The 17,974-nt window shown below is 42.3% G+C and overlaps 1 protein-coding gene across 2 annotated transcripts in view; it reads right to left on the reverse strand.

Moving 5' to 3' along the window:
- MBNL2 (muscleblind like splicing regulator 2) overlaps positions 1 to 10,488 on the reverse strand; it is a 90,466-nt gene extending 79,978 nt beyond the window's left edge. For both annotated transcript variants that reach the window (XM_063304642.1, XM_063304643.1), the window contains exon 1: positions 10,284 to 10,488. The gene's annotated coding sequence lies outside the window, so the exon portion shown is untranslated. The remainder of the gene's footprint in view (positions 1 to 10,283) is intronic.
- Positions 10,489 to 17,974: the final 7,486 nt, after the last annotated feature.

Consider the following 17,974-nt stretch of genomic DNA (forward strand, 5'->3'; position numbering starts at 1 on the left):
TCCCCATCAGGCAAAAGATCACCATCAGCAAGTCCTTGCTGTTCTCTTGCGGTGGTCAGATCAACTGGAGAGCTAGAATTTAATCTCCCCCAGTTTTGTTCAGCAAAAGAAGTGCTTTTGCTAATTATTAATTTCTCTCCCATTATGAACCTGTAGCTCTTTTGGCTTTGTTCATAGCCAACAAAGATGGCTTTCTTTGTTGTGGGGCCTCCTTTCCTTCTCTGTTGTTTTGGAATATTGGGTTCCCATGCAGTACTACCAAACACTCTAAGATGGTTTACCTTTGGTTTCACACCATAAAACAAATGGAATGGAGTGTCCTGAATTATACAATCTGTTTTGTACATAAGAAGCAGTAGATATTGCCTCTCCCCAATACTTCAAAGATAATGTAATGGTTGCCTATCCCAAACACTCAGACTCACAAGAGGTTACTTAAATGAAATCTGATTTATTAGGGAAATCATAGCAGATACAGAGAAAGCTGAGAATGACTAAAAGCGCGCCAAATACAAACTAAAAACCCTCGGCTCCAAACGTGATCCCTCCCCCCTACCAGCCATAGCAACCACCCCCCTCCCAGGTGCTGGAAACCGTTTTCCACACATCCTGGGAAAGCAACCTTGAACACATGAGATAACCCAAACACATACCAACCCAGCAGCCAACAGATAACACCTCCCTAATGAGGAATCTTCCCTTCTCCCGAGAGCAAACACGTATCAGGCAAATGACATGAGAAGCGTTACGATGTACCAAGCACATTGAAACGGTGAACATGACATACTGCCCCCCCCAAAAAAAATTATGGACCTGGTTTGGAAGGGTAAGTGTTATGAAAACAACGAACAAGAATAGGGGAAGCGACATCGTGAGCGGCCACCCATTCCGGGTGGGGGAAATGTTTCCAGCGAACTAGGTACTGCAGTGTGTTGCGAAGCTGGCGGGAGTCAAGAATTTCTTTTACTTCAAAATGTTGTTGCCTATCAATCATGATGGGAGGAGGCGGCGGAGGTTGATCATGCCAGCGGTCAGAGCGAGTAAGGGGTTTGAGCAAACTGCAATGAAAGACAGGGTGTAAGCGTTTCAAATTATGCGGCAATTCAAGTTTAAAAGTCACTGGGTTAATTTGAGCCACAATAGGAAACGGACCCACAAACTTAGGAGCTAATTCTTTCGATAGTTGAGAGGACTTGATGAATTTGGTAGACAGGTACACCATGTCCCCCACTTGAAACGAAGGGTGAGAGGCACGCTTTTTATCAGCGTGCTGCTTGTAAGCAGACTGTGCGTCTGCTAGTGCCTGCTGGATGATCGGCCAAGAGTCCGCCAGCTGTGTTGCCCATTCGGACGGTGAAGCAGGCGGGATAGATGGCTGCAAGTCAGGGATTGGGACAAAATCCCTGTCGTGAACGGTGCGAAAAGGGGTTTGACCGGTGCTTTGATGAACGGCGTTGTTGTAGGCAACCTCAGCAAAAGGAAGGAGGTCAACCCAGTCGTCTTGTTGATAATTCACGAAAGCACGCAAATATTGTTCCAGTGTTGAATTTAGCGCCTCTGTGGCCCCGTCAGTCTCAGGATGCCACACCGTTGACAATGCCTGTTTAGTGCCCAACAGTTTTAAAAATGCCTGCCAAAACCGAGAGGTGAATTGTGTGCCCCTGTCAGAAATTAAGCGGGAGGGACAACCGTGCAACCTGTACACATGTACAAGGAATAGGCGGGCCAATTGTCGTGCCGAAGGAATGGAGACACATGGGATAAAATGAGCTTGCTTGGAGAAATAGTCTTTTACTACCCAAATCACAGTTTTTTGTTGGCTGGGAGGCAACTCCACTATGAAATCCATGGAAACCTCCTCCCAGGGGCAAGCGGGACTGGCCACTGGTTGCAACAAGCTGTGAGGCTTTCCCACCTTACGTTTAGACATAGCACAAACAGAACAAGATGCCACATAATCCTTCACATCTTTGCGCAATGTGGGCCACCAAAACTGTCTGCGAACCAGGTGCAAAGTTTTTACAAAGCCAAAGTGTCCAGCAACCTTATCATCATGCGAACGGAGTAAAACCTCCTTTCGCAAGCTGTCAGGGACATAGAGACGATTTGATTTCCAAGCGAATCCCCGGTCAAAAGTAACACTGTCTCTATTGGCTAGCAACCAAGTGTCAGTTTTTTGCTCCTTTAGAAACTTTTGTTGCAATTGAGATGAAATGGACAAGGTGCCTTGCGGAGCGGAATCACTGCTGGCAGGCTGCTGCGCACGGGCTTGGCTGCGGGTCACAGCCGGCATTCCCAGTTGTGGCTGTGTCCACAGCATGCTGACCACCTCTGGCACTGAGCTAGAGTCCTGGGGTTGCCTGGACAGCGCGTCTGCTAAAAAGTTCTTTTTCCCTGGGATAAACTTCAGTTTGAAGCTGAACCGGTTAAAGAACTGAGCCCAGTGGACTTGTTTAGGGCTCAGCTTGCGAGGGGTACTAAGGGCTTCCAAGTTCTTATGGTCAGTCCACACCTCAAATGGATGATTAGCCCCTTCCAGCAAATGCCGCCAAGAGTCCAAAGCCGCTTTGACTGCAAAAGCCTCCTTTTCCCACACATGCCAACGTCTCTCCGTCTCAGAGAATTTGCGGGACAGGTAGGCACATGGCTTTAAACAACCCGCCCCATCTGCTTGCAACAACAGGGCTCCAATGGAATAATCAGAGGCATCCACCTGAACAACAAAAGACTTGGAGGGGTCAGGGTGTTGTAAAATAGGCTCCTGTGTAAAAGACTCCTTCAGCTTATTGAATGCTGCCTGGCAAGCCGGAGTCCATCTAAGCAGCGCGCCTGGGTTTTTTACCCGGCAGGTTTCTCCCACCCCCTTCGTCCGAAGCAAATCTGTCAGGGGCAAAGTTATTTCTGCGAACCCCTTTATGAACAACCTGTAGTAATTGCTGAACCCCAGGAAACTTTGAAGCTGCCTGCGGGTGCAGGGTCACTCCCATTCTAAGATGGCCTGGATTTTAGCAGGATCCATCTCTATGCCTTTATCTGAGATCCTGTACCCCAGATAATCAATTTGTGTTTGATGGAATGCACATTTGGACAGTTTGGCATACAATTCAGCTTTCCTTAGCTTGCGAAGCACCTGCTTAACCAACTGTACATGTTCTTCCAGAGTTTCAGTATAAATCAATACATCATCCAAGTAGACCAATACCCCTTTAAACAGATGTTCATGTAAAACTTCATTGATCAATTGCATAAACACCCCAGGAGCCCCAGCCAAACCAAACGGTAAAACCTTATATTGAAAAGCTCCCAACGGGCAATTGAATGCCGTTTTCCATTCATCCCCCTCCCGGATTCTCACACGGTAATAGGCTTCCCTTAAATCCAGTTTCGAGAAGATTTTCCCCTTAGCCAGATGTGATAACATATCTTTTATCAAAGGCAAGGGATATTTATTTGATATTGAGACTGCATTGAGCCCACAGAAATCAATACAGAGTCTTAATGTTCCATCTTTCTTCGGGCGGAAGAGAACTGGTGCCCCCACTGGCGAGCTAGCTGGTTCAATGAACCCTCTTGCCAAGTTTTTGTCCACAAACTCCCGTAACAAAGTTAGTTCCTTCTGAGTCATTGAGTAAATCTTTGGCTTAGGCAATTGGGTGTTAGGCACCAGCTCAATGGCACAGTCAGTTTTCCGATGGGGGGGAAGTTGATCCGCTTCTTTCTCCCCAAACACATCAGCAAATGCCTGGTATTCCTCCGGTAGACCTCAAGAGGAGGGGTTGGGTACTGCGGAATCGCAGCTGCCACTACCCCCCCCCACCTCCTCTGGGGCTTCGTTTCCCTCTGGTGCTTGATAAAATCCGTCCCTAAAGGTTACAGTTCGATAGACCCAATTTATCTGCGGATTTTGTTGGACCAACCATGGGACACCCAAAACCACCAAAGGACCCCCCACCGGAGCCACTACAAATGACAACCCCTCCCGGTGGCTACCCATTTGCAAGGCTACCAAACTGGTGAAATGCGTGACCGGTTTGCCCCCTGCCATGGATCCGTCCAATTGGGTGAAAGCTATGGGTCGTTGCAACGGAAAGGTGGGCAACTCCAAGGCAGCTACCACGTCGGGATGCATTAAGCACCGTGAGCACCCAGAATCGATCATCGCCCACACTTCTATCGTCTTCGAGCGGGATCCCAACTTCACTTTCACAGTGAGAATGCGATAGTTGCCACTCACCGACACAGGCTCGCGCCCCTCCTCTACCACCTGCCCTGTGGCGCCCTTTAGAGCAGGTGGCTGGCGTTTCCCGCCGGCTGCAGCAATTCCGGTTCACCCTCATCCCCGTAGAATGGCACGCTTTCCAGCTCGCTGTCAGCCACTGCTGCTTTCATCTTCCTCGGCAGAGAGGGGGACTTCGCAGTTGACTTTCCCTGCCTGTCCTCGCCCTTCGCCCGTGGGCACGTCGCCACGCGGTGCCCCTCCTTGCCGCAGCGCAGGCATTGCCCCTTCGTGTAACGGCACTCCTTCTCCTCTTCCCACGAACGTTGTCCGGATCTTCCAAAGGAGCCCGAAGGGCGGGTGGGTTTTCCGTCTCGCCCCGACTTCATCGCCTGTCTCTGCGCAAACACCTCATGGGCATGCTCAGCCTTTCCAGCGAGCTGGATCCACCCGTATAAGCTGTCAGGATCATCTCGCCCCAGCGACCAGCACAGCACTTCGGTGTTTAAACCATCCTTGAACAACTCTATTACAGTTGCCTGCGACCAATCTTCCACCTTCCCCGCTAGCGCTTTAAACTCCAGCGCGTAGTCAGCCACGGTTCTCGATCCCTGCTTGAGCTCTTTCGAGGCACGCTTTGCCCGCTCCTTAGCTTGTGGATCCTCAAAATGGTGCTGTAGGGCCCAGAGGAATTCATCAAATTTCTCCAGTTCCGGGGCTTCCGACTGGCACATCTGTACATACCAGTCCGCTGCCCTCCCCTTAAGCTTGGTGGCAATGGTGATGATTTTTGCTTTTTCCGAGTGAAAAAGCGACCCCCACTCTTCCAAGTACACCTTGGCATTCGTCAGGAAGAACGAGAGTTTTGTCAGGTCTCCGTCGAACTTGACAGAAAAGTCCCTCAGTCCTCCGCCCGCCGGGCCGCACCCCCCCCACTAGCGGTTCAGCTGCTTTGACAGCTCCTGGCTGCCTCCGCTCAGGGACGGGTGGCGACGCTAGTTCCACCCTGGGAGCCCGGTCCCCCTCTCTCGGGCGAGCTCCCCTTCTCCGTTCTGGGGACTGTGCCTGGGAGGAAAGGGTCGAATGCCGCTGGCTTGACCCGTCCCGCACCTCTTTCAGCGAACTCAGGTCCATGCTCATCTTCTGCAGAATGAGCTCCAGAGAGTCCATCTTCGACTCTAGCACCCGAATTCGGTCCGGAGTGGGGGAGTCCCCCCTCGGCGGCACCTGTACCACCGTTGGGGACAGCGGGTATCTCTGCCTCCAGGACAAACCCCTCGCCTCCGAGAAGTCCCCACGACTGTCGTCCCAGGTGACCAGTTCGCCCGGGGTCGTGACCATGGTCTCTGGCGCGGTCTTCATGCCCGTAGCTTCGCCTTCAGACCCCGAACTCGCCTCCTCCCGAATCGCTGAGAGTTCTCCCAGGGGGGCTCTGTCGGGGCGCATCATGGTAGAGTCGGGCTCTCCTTCACTCGACCCATCACTCTCCACGAGTAGCACATTTGGATCGGCCATCGCCAGCACTCTCCCTCACAGGATCGAAAGAACCTGTCTTTCCCTGGATAGGGGCCAGCAGGATTTGAAGTTTTGGATTCTCAGCTTTATGTAATGGTTGCCTATCCCAAGCACTCAGACTCACAAGAGGTTACTTAAATGAAATCTGATTTATTAGGGAAATCATAGCAGATACAGAGAAAGCTGAGAATGACTAAAAGCACGCCAAATACAAACTAAAAACCCTCGGCTCCAAACGTGATCCCTCCCCCCTACCAGCCATAGCAACCACCCCCCTCCCAGGTGCTGGTAACCGTTTTCCACACATCCTGGGAAAGCAACCTTGAACACATGAGATAACCCAAACACATTCCAATCCAGCGGCCAACAGATAACACCTCCCTAATGAGGAATCTTCCCCTCTCCCAAGAGCAAACACGTATCAGGCAAATGACATGCGAAGCGTTACGATGTACCAAGCACATTGAAACGGTGAACATGACAGATAAATGTGAATCTTTAAGCATGCATTCCATTGCATTTTGCAAGGTTCTGCCCTTTCTTTCAGCAACACTATTTTGCTGAGGGATGTAAAGGTTAGAAAGAATTTGTTCTATCCCTTTTTCTGCTAGGCACCTTTTGAATTTGTGAGAAAGGTACTCTCCTCCTCTATCACACTGGAGTGCAGATACAGGCCTAGGGAATTTTCTATCTGCCCATGTCACAAAACCTTTAAATTTCTCAAATGCCTCATCTTTATGTTTTAAGATGTAGATAAACGTGTATCTTGAGAAATCATCAATGATGGTCATTACATACCTTCTTGTCCAAGACTTGGAGCAAAAGGACCAATAATGTCAGAGTGTACAATTTCCAAAGGTCTAGTGTAATGATTGCCTTATCCCAACCAACTCAGTCTCACCAGGGGTTAGTGAATAAAACTGATTTATTGAAAGGATAGTATGCATATACGAAGAAAGCTGAGAATAAGTAAAAGCGCGCCAAATACAAACTAAAAACCCTCGCCTCCAAGCCGATCCCGCCCCTCACCCCAGCATCGCAACCACCCCCTCCCAGCGTTGGCAAGCGTCACACATCTGCCTGGGAAAGCAACCTTGAGTACATTTCATAACCCAAACACACATTCCTTCAGGGCAGCACAGAGATAACACCCTGGCAGGGCTGGAATTCCCCACCCCGCAGATGATAGACACGGATCAGAAACATGACATGCGAAACGTTACGATGTATGCAAACCATTGGAACGATGAACATGACATCTAGTTGTAACACTGTCACTGTGTTTACTCACAGGAGCTTTTAGTGTTTTGCATTCTTTGCAAACTACACAGTCTAAGTATTTATCACAGGGTTTTATCTTTAGGTCAGCACATAGCTGTGGCATTTGTGCTATATACTTGAAATTAGCATGACCAAATCTCCTGTGCATCAGGTGTACACATTGGTCATGATATGGTGTGTTGCCAACTGCAGCCTTGCAGCTTGGCTTCCTTGCATTTTGCACAATGTACAAGGAGTCTTTTAACATACCAGTAGCACACAATTTTTCATTTTTACGTATCTCACAACCATTTTTCTTAAATGTTATGACATACCCTGTTGCAGCTAATTGTGCCACAGATAAAAGGTTTGATTGTAAATTTGGTACATACAACAGACCTTTTACAGTTTCTCCCAAGCAGGATAAATACAAGTCACCTTGTCCCATAATTTTGATCACAGACCCATCAGCCAAAGATGGTCATGTTCACTGTTTCAATGTATAGTATACATCGTAACGTTTCACATGCCATGGCGCTGACGCGCGTTTCTGTTTGGGAGGGAGCTGCTGTGAAACCTTGTGCCAAGCTCTGTATCTGTGTTCATTACAATGGAATGTGTTTGGGTTATGTTCTCTGTTCAAGGACTTTTCCAGCAGACCATCAGAAACCGTTAGGAGCACCTGGGATTGTGAACTTGGGACGATTCTATGGGGGGAGGGATCTCATTTACACAGAGGGTTTTTAGTTTGCATTTGGTGTGCTTTTATCATTCTCAGCTTTCTCTGTGATCCTGCATACTATTCTTTAATAAATCAGATATCTTTGAATTCCTGCTCATGAGTCTGATAGTGTTTTAGAATAGGCAACCATTACAAAGATACACTTTGTCTGTTTGTTTTAGACAGTGACACAAAAGAGCTTTTACAATTACATACATGACAATTGGCCCCAGAATCTAACACCCATACATCAGAACTACCCTTTTCAGCAACCTGTGCAATTTGGGTTGTCTGAAGAGCCTTCTTCTGTGTTGCCCTTGTTCTTCTCTGTCTTTCTACTCTTGGGTCTCAAGGGACAGTCTTTCTACAAATGTCCAGCTGAACCACAAGTGAAGCATCGCTGGCTGGCTAGTGCTGTGGCCTCAGCTTCTTTTCCCTTGTTTTCTGGTACTGCAGCTTTCCAGAAGAGATTGGGGGGGGGGGGATCTTTCCTCTCTCTTCTCCCATTCAGTGAGTAAGCGCTGTGTAACATACGATGGGGTGAGGTCTGCTTCAGGCATAGTCTCCAGGGTACAAATCAGTGTGTCCCACGTTTCATTCAGTGAAGACAGGAGGATATAGGATTTTGTGAGAGGTGTAAATTCCATTCCTCTCTCCTGCAACTCAACAAACAGCTGCTGAATATAATGCAGGTGCTCAGGAAGGCTATCTCCTTCTGCAAGGTAGGCTTTGTGCAGCTTTTTTGTCAGGGTAAGTTTACTCCCTGCTGTTGCCTTTACATACAAGTCTCTCAAAGCGTCCCAAAGTTGCTTTGCAGACTGCATACCTCGCATGTGGACTAGCTGATTGTCCTCAACTCCCAGGATAATGGTGGCTCTAGCCCGCTCATCCTGTCTCAGCCATTCAGCACTGGGATTTTGGGGGGTTTGCTCACCAATTGGCAGCCAAAGATTCTCTCTGCGAAGATACATCTCCATCTTCAGGGCCCAATTCAAATAGTTGGTCTCTGATGGGCGCTCCAGAGGCATCGCTGAGGGCTGGGAGGTAGCCATGGCTTCTTCCTTCTTTTGCAAGTCACCTCAGCTGGCTTCTTTGTCCTGTAGACTGGCAGTTGCTGGAAAATCTCCAGGTGGCTCCAAAGAAAATCTTCACAGGTCTTTGCTACCTGCCTTTAAATTGTGCATGAGGCGTGGAGCTGATCTCTCTATTCTCTCTGGGTTTTACTGGGCTTACTGGGTTTACTGGGCTGCTTACTGGGCCCATAACCTGTTGGCAGAGTGCTAGAAAGCATTTGGCCCAGGAGAGATCAGAAAAGTCACACACCAGGCATTTCTATAAAAATAAATTTATTTACAGAAAGCACAAAAACATATTTACAGGCTTCTGCATTCTCACAGGCTCTCTGAGAGCTGCTTATTCCCTACAAGCCTAAAGAGAAGGAACTGAAAACTAACAAGCAAACTGCCCTCCCTTCAGGCAATTCAACTATTATCACCTAAAAAGAGGACAATTAAATTCAACCTCTTCACCTGGCCAAAATGATTAGTTACCATAGTAACCTTAATCTGTAGCAGAAAACAATATACTAACACATACCACCCCTGCAGTCATGCGATCACACCTCAGGCACTTGGCAGCCAGCTTGCATTTATGACCAGTTGCAGTGTCCTGCAGTCACACAATCGTAATTTGTGATCTTTTTTGCCAGTTTCCGACAAAAAATGTTCATTGGGGAAACAGTGATTCACTTAACAACCATCGAAAAAATGGTCGTAAAATCAAGTCCTGTCACGTAGTAACTCACTTAACGACTGCACTGTTTAACAACCAGTTTCCAAGTCCCTACTGTGGCCATTAAGTGAGGACTACCTGTATAGAAAAATCTGTCATAACTCTGGATTGGCTAAAGGTGAACATGTGTAAACAATTTTTTTCCATAAAGCAATCTGAAATCTCTGAAAATCACAGTGAAATTGCAGCAAAAAGAAACATGTTCAGTTCTTAAATTTATGTCTTAAGTTTTACTGTATCAGTTTCCCTACTAGCATTTAAATATTATATAAATCAACACTGATCTTTAACTTTAATTATCTTGTATAAGCCTCTAAGAAGTTGAATCTTAAGTACAAAAATTCAAAACACACACTATGCATTCATCTTTGTACTTTACATAACATTTTTCTAATACAACTTGATACACAGAGTGTCAATGTTTTCTGGAGGGAAAAACAAACTGACTCAAGTTTTAAGTGAGAAAAACAAAGAACACTGTTCAAGATTCATGTAGAGATGCAATATTTAAAAAAAAGAAAATCAGAAATATTTTTGTGAATGCTATTTTTTTTAATGAAAGGTTTATTTCCTTGGGCTCTACACAGAGCAATTTAAATTGCTTTGAACTGAATTCACTTAACTCTTACACACCCCTATACAGATTCTTTGCTCATAGGCAAAATCTCTTCTCTAATTCCTTGCCCCAAGTAACACATATGGTATGCAGCATACCACAGCAAACTCTTTAAACATTCAATAATAATAATTATAATAAAAAAAAATCAGCTTCCTATCTACCTTTCGTAGCTCTGTCTACTCGACACTTCCATCCAGCAAACAGAACCCTCTAATGTAACAGTAGCCATATTTTTTCAATTGCATCATCATGATGATGATGAATAAGTCTCCTGTGAAATAATTATCATGCTTATTTTCCCCGTCCTCTCTATGAGATTTATGCCTTATCTGGGGATTTTCCTTTAGATGATGAAGCAAAGACAGCCTGAACTCTGCTGGTGTAAGGCTGCAGCCCTCCCTTCTTCTGGCAAAATCCCTCCCAGAATACTGTAGCCAATGAAGTGAAAGTTTAGTCGCTCTGCTGGTCTTAAACTGGTTGGAAAACTGAGACTGGCAAAGCAGCGCAACTTACTAATGTGCGAAAACAGCGCATCTGTGCCAGTGAAAAAAGAATATCCCTCTCCCTGGAAAATGGTGTTTTAAAAAAGGGAAAATAACACCAGCAACAAACAGAAATATAAGAAGGGGAGAAAAAAGGCACAGATGTTAGAGAACTGATTTATTGGATTTAACAGGCAGTTACTCAACATACTCATTAATGGAAATATATTAGATTTTAAAATTGGAGTAGCAATTTTATATAAAATTCAACTAGCTTTTTGTTGATAAGCATTCCTTTTGGCACTTAAAACGTCTACTCTACAGTAAATGATTATGAAGAACAGGATGCTCTGGTCCTCTGCTGAGATTTGTTCATGCATATTAATCCAAGTACAATAACTTTAACTTTTAGAACAATACTGCTGGGATGGATCACATGCCTTAAACTGCCAGTTAATAATTTCCACTTTGTTTTGTCATGTTTATTAGAACGTATCATATTTTTCCTTCTTTCTTCTACTATACAGTATATTAAAAAGGATTCTGATGATATTTGAAAAGTACATTTGGCACTACGGATATTAAAAAGCATAGACATCTATAAAATACCTGTCTCATACTAATGTTCAGCATATTTTCATTAATTACCAGCAATTCATAAAAACTATACATCTACTGATTATTCTATTATTTGTCTATGTTTTTTCTGCAATTTTTAACTATTATATGCCTATTTAGGGCTTACTGTATCATTTTTTACTATTCCACTTCAAAACATCAGGAATTTTTGTATCATCCGTTTTCAGCAGCCATGACCACAGAAGGTCACCAAAAGTCAAAAAAGGGATGTGAGAGTTGCAGGTAGCCTGTGGCCACAGTTTGCCTGGCGTAACTGAAGGATGGGGAATCTGTGGCTCTCCAGATCTGTACAGGCCAGGACTCCAGGGAATGATTTAAGTCTTTCTGAAGAGCCAGAGTGTCCCCATCCCTGCCCTGATCTAAGGGATGCTTAGTGATCTACAAGCCTTGTCCAAACAGATCAATGAGCAGCTATCATAATACTCATGTACAACACTAAAAAATAAACTCTAACAATCTGCTCTGTTTGAGTTTTGATTTTTCAACTACAAGACAGGTAGACAAAAGTAAAATTGCAAAGGGGAGGGCAATATTAAAAATATAGTATGTTTTGATTCCATTCATGATACACACATATCACAAATGTGTTTTGTTTGATTTTAAAATACTCTTCATTACAAAATATATAAATATAAAAATAATCGACTCAACACCTTACATCAATAAAAACAATAGGAAAAGTGAGGAAGCAAGTTACTTGAAGCAAGTAAAAATAGAAAGGAATTTTGTGATTATTTTTAAGAAGCGTTCAATGATAACTTTTGAATAATTCATTTTAATAAATGCACCTAAAACAGAAAAAGAAATCATACTATGTATCTGCGTCATGTGATATTTCCTTGATTTTTTTTTTACTATGATTGAAGCAGTCAAAAGGAAGTTTTTTTCTACTCTATGATATGAATCACACACATACACATTCATATTCATATTCAACAATAAATTGGCCTACAACATATCACAGGTCAAAATGCTGGACTTGCCTAGTTAAGTGTCAACACTTAGCAGACATTAGCCAATCTCAGAAAGTTAACCAGCATTGGATCTTGTTACTACTTTGCTGGAAAATCACCAATCTAAGCTAAGTGTAGACGTGATTGTAAAGCTAACTAACATCCCAGAAGAAGGCAATGGTAAACTATTTCCATATTGTTGCCAAGAAAACTACATTGACATGTCTATGAAATCACCAAGCATTTTCCTCAGCTCAAATGAGGCTTTACCTTTTTAAAGCAATGGCCATTTTCCAGAGGGAACATAATAATAAACAAAGCAAGATCTCACAAAGACAAAAGGTGGCATGACATATTTAAAAGAATGAAGAAGCCAGAAAAAAATCCTGAAAATGACATATACTAAGATTCCTATCCCAGATATCCACAATATTTATGCTAAGGAAAGCTCATGTGGTCAGAAGGAATCTGATACCACCTTTTCTCATTATCAGACTTCTAATTTTTTGCCACCATAGACTAACCCAGGTCTCCTCCTACAATATCCAGTGGTCACTGAAAGCTAGATCACATATTTTACAATCCTTCTGGAAAATACCTGGTCTTATACACTGTTTCTATATATTGTTTCTCTGTATACTCTCTGAAGCAAAACTGCTCTTAAGAAGTTATTGATTAGTGTTATCAATGCTTCAGAGGAGAAAGATATAATCTTGTTGTCTTCTGGGTTCAATGTTGGGCTGCATCAATCCAGGAAATTCTATATAAATCAATTTTCAACTCCAGTGAATTCAGAGACTGAACAATAAACTAATAAATGCAAGAGATAGACAAAAGAAGGCAGCCTGAACCTCGGAATGGAACAATACCAAATCAAAGAAGGATTATTAATGAAGAAAAAAAAACCTGACCTAAACAAGGCTATCCTTTTTCCTTCCCCTGCAGCAATCAGTCAATGCATAGTAACATAAATGAAGAACTGATCAGCTGCTGACAGACCTACAAGAGAAAAATTAAAACAGTTTTTATTTCAAAGACAATGCCAAATTGAGGAAGTACAATCAGAGCTTTCATTAAAAACACAGTGTTAAGCAGGAATGAGTTGGCAAACTTCATGTATGGCACCAACTACCCATTTTGGGTGGAAAATTACTGAATGCCTAGATGCAAATTAAATTAAGGCCTTAGCTGTAGATGAGCTTTCTGTCTTTTCAAGCAACCTTGCAATTTAGCAAAGAAACTGTTAGATGTCCTGATACACTACTTTTCAACTAGTGCTCCCTAAATGTATTTCCAACCAAAACTTCCAGTGTTCCTAGCCAGCACTTAGAGAAGACATCCCTTTTGGTGATCAGCATCCCATCTTATCTGGACATGCTGAAAGAGCTATAATCAATGAGGAACACTTAGTTCAAGGTCCTTTAATTAGGGATCCTCTTGAATAGCCTTTCCACCTTTTTGATATCTTGGCTGCCAGGAGCTTGGGTCTTCTGTGTAGCTCCCAGCATATGGAATATACTTTCCAAGATGTGTTTGTCCTTTTGTCAAGCTCCTTTGCACAAGTCTCAGCTTTAAATTTCCAATTCCCAACTTTACATAGCTTTACTAGACTCTTACACACAAAATAAACATGACTAGATAAGGATCTTTATTGCAGAGCAGACAGAAGCTAGTGTTAATGGCTGACAGTCCTGTCAGAGTGAAGATACAGTTCTCTCTTAACCCACAGCAGATTAAACCTGTTGCTTCTTCTTCCCACCTTTTCCACATTTTAAATGAGTCTTTGCCCTGTAATTTAGGCCTTTGAAACTGAGTGGTTGTTGGTTGTCTTTTCCCTGAGAACCTCCAGGCAGTATTTATAAAAATGGCAAAAACACATTTCTATCACTAAATGTTTAATTGTTAATTATTTTAATGATATTCATTTTAATGTTTGATTTAAATTACATTGATGTTATGGTTAGGTTTGGTATTTTGTATTCTTTTCATTGTTGTGGGCCATCTTGAGTGTTTATACAAACAGAAAAGTAGTGTATACATTTTGTAATAAATTTTAAATACAGTACTTATACTTAACTACAATTACAGGTAGTCCTCGCTTAACGACCACAATTGGGACTAGACTTTTGGTTCCTAAGTGAAGCTGTCATTAAGTGAATCCAACTCAATTTTATGACCTTTTTCTGGAGGTTGTTAAGTGAATCACTGTGAGCATTAAGCAAACCACATGGTCGTTAAGCAAATCACACAGTTCCCCATTGATTTTGCTTGCCAGAAGCTGGCCAGAAAGGTCGAAAATGGCAATCACATGACCATGGGATGCTGCAATGATCATAAATGTGAACCAGTTGCCAAGTGCCCAAACTGTGATCACGTGACTGCAGTGATGCTGTGACCATCATAAGTATGAGTTCCAGTCATAAGTCATTTTTTCAGCACTGTCGTAAGTCTGAACCATCGCTAAACGAATGTTTGTTAAGTGAGGACTACCTGTAGCAATCTATTTTAAAGTATTATTATAATTAGATTTTTATCCCACCTTTTTTCATATATAACTCAAAGCAACAGAGGTACCATATACTTAGAATACATTCTAAGCATCTTCCTTTATTAGCAAGATTTACTAAAACTGTGATTTGACTTCACAGCTGGCTATTAGTAAATTGAGGAAAACTTACAACAATTTTCAGGCATAAACTAAAGCATCAGAAGTTTCCCTGACTCTTCACATCTTCTTGGTTTAAGGAAATAACTGCAGATGTAAAGTTTTGTGGTTTATGGTCACTATACAATGGAAGAAATACAACAAATATTTGACACTAATTTTCAACAAGACCTCTGCTCCAGTCCAAAAGTTTACAGTCCCCTAACTTGTCACTAGACTTTTTCTGATAGTTCCCTATCTTTCTGCTATCCTTTATTCACCACACAGGATTAAATTTATTATTTTCAGAAGGCCCCTGTAATAACACCATTTTATGTGAACACCTGTCTCTGTCCACTGAAGGAAACTGAATCAACTCCCCACACTCTTCTATACTGCCTTTTTCATTCACAGAGGTGAAAGATATAAATTTCCTCTCCTGCCAGCAAACCATGGAAACATAGAAGAAACAATCGCCTATTCCACTTTCTAGCAGATAAGTCAAGGACATCCTCCAAGCAAAATTCTTGCAATTGTTATTGCAGTATGTTCAAGTGCTGTATAATTACCATAAACTACAGCATCTCTCATCTGAGATATTCTAGGTAGGATCTTTTCCATTTTGATATCTATTCTTGTATTTTCTCATACCTTTCTAATATACTTTATTAGATACTTTATAAATCTATCTAATCTATGAAATATAATAACTATTTCTGTTTTTTAATATATTTGTATATAGGAATACTAGATTGTATCCAATTAATAGTTAAGCATTTAAGTCACTCTGGCGCTGCGGGTTAAACTGCTGAGCTGCCGATCGGAAGGTCGGCGGTTCGAAACCGTGCGGCGGGGTGAGCTCCCATTGCTAGTCCCAGCTCCTGCTCACCTAGCAGTTCGAAAACATGCAAATGTGAGTAGATCAATAGGTACCGCTTTGGCGGGAAGGTAACGGCATTCCGTGTCGTCATGCTGGCCACATGACCCGGAAGTGTCTACGGACAACGCCGGCTCTAAGGCTTAGAAACAGAGATGAGCACCGCCCCCTAGAGTCGGACACGACTGGACTTTACGTCAAGGGAAACCTTTACCTTTACCTTAAGTATTTTAGATTTATTTTTGTATTTAAGACTCTTGAGTTTTTTTCTCTTTTTTTACAATCTGCTTTTTTACCAAAAAAATTACACTTTTTAAAAAAATCTACAATTTTCCTACTTTACTTTTCCCTTTGACTGTCGTTCTGTTATTGAATTCGGTCCATAATAAAAGGTATACCCACAGCATCAAAAACCTTCAAACATCAAAGATGACTGTTCCATACAATTATTTGTATCAATTCGTAGAAGAAAATATTAGTCAAAGCTAGTCATATTTCCTATGTCATAACAACAATAATAATAAACAGCAAATATTCAGAGTATAAATATGTCTGAATCTGCAGGACAAGTTGGAAAGTTGAGTTGGAAATGAGTTGGAAATTTTCACTATCCTCACTAAAAGTGAACCTTAGAAAGTGATCAGTCAGTAGCTAATCAATCAAATTAAGAGTAGACTGAAGGATGATGAAGTGACTTTCAATTTTGGTCTTTGTCATCTAAATAAAAGGTAACTTTGTTAGCCCCAGTACTGCCCATCCAATCTGACCTGTAATGGAGAATCATATAAAACAGGGACACTGTTAAAAGGTTACTCTTGCCTTTAACAAGTCTGTTTATAGTACTTCCAACAGTATAGTGAAAAGCCACACTAGTATCAAAGCTATAATATTTAATAAATGGAGGTTGTTTAATCCGGCAAAGAACATTCATAAAACTATCCTTCATAACCATTTCAGCATTTGTGAGTAAGCTGATTCACAATACACTTTTCTTATCTGCCATTAACACATGTGAGGAAAATATTATGGCCACCAAATTCTTCCCAGCTTCAGTTTCAATCCTTACCATTCACCAATCACCTAACTCCTTTTCAACCCTGATCAAAGAGGCATTGTATCTTCCTTCCTCTTCCGGTGACTGATTGGAAGTATAACTCTATAAGACCATGCTATGAATTTGCCAAAATATACTTTTCTAAAGACTACTTAGTAATGTCAGCTACCACCAGAAAGTGAAGGTGAAAAGGATGAAAATGATTGGAGGGAAGATTGAATTTTGGAGCTGAAAAAGTAGCAAATCTGGTTTTGTGGGAGAGTAGATCAGTTTGTATCAAAATCATCCCAATGATTTGTGAAGGCTAAACAAAACTAAAGTAAAAAATGTTCTCTCCCCCAATGCAAAACTATTGCATTAATGCCAGATTGAATAACTGTAGCTGACTGAAGTTCCAGCAGAAATAGCATTATACCCCACCTACTCAAAGTGTCTACAAAATCTTTAATTAATCTTGCTCAGTTCAATGGGGCCAGCTCCCCCATATCTTTTCTCAATAATCTTACTATCAAACACAGAGCATTGAACTATACTCCATATTCAAAACAATTCGTGATTAATCAAAATATGAATGTTTTATTTCTAAGATAGTTATATCTTAGGGCTATGGAAGAAACAACTTCCAGATATGAACAGATACTTCACCATCTTCTTAATCAACCCTGCACAATGCTTTCTACAGTTTGACAGTGGGGGGAAAGAAGATTCACTGCCATTGCCACAACTATGGCCCAGTGCTTTTAAAGGCCAAGCCACAGTAAGCAAGTTTTAGTAAGAGTTAAGTGACTGTACCCACAGAAGGTGGATATTTATTTGTTTTTTCAACTTCTTAGGATTGTGATTTAGACTCTGAACTGTAAATAATACCCTGTGTGATCCTGTGGTGTGCCCACAGGATCAGATTCCAAGAAAACATCTTTAAAGCTCTGGAGCTAGAGCTACCAGAATGGAAGTCTTTGTGCTACAGTTCAGAAAGCAAAATTTAATTCCAACAAGAGGATTTTAATGTACAGTAGAGAATATGAAGCAGCAGCTAAACATGCAATCTGAAGTGAGATACACTGAAACTAAGGTGACTTATTTCCAAGGAATATCATTAGATGGGGACCCAAAAAATCAAAAAGAGGTGCTACCCTTGAGCATCTAGCATTCTGTATCATTCAGTTATACAAGCTAAGAGGAACAGTACAAAACATGAAAATC

This window comes from Candoia aspera, chromosome 5 (assembly GCF_035149785.1).
Source record: "Candoia aspera isolate rCanAsp1 chromosome 5, rCanAsp1.hap2, whole genome shotgun sequence".
In the NCBI taxonomy this organism is placed as follows: Eukaryota; Metazoa; Chordata; class Lepidosauria; order Squamata; family Boidae; genus Candoia; species Candoia aspera.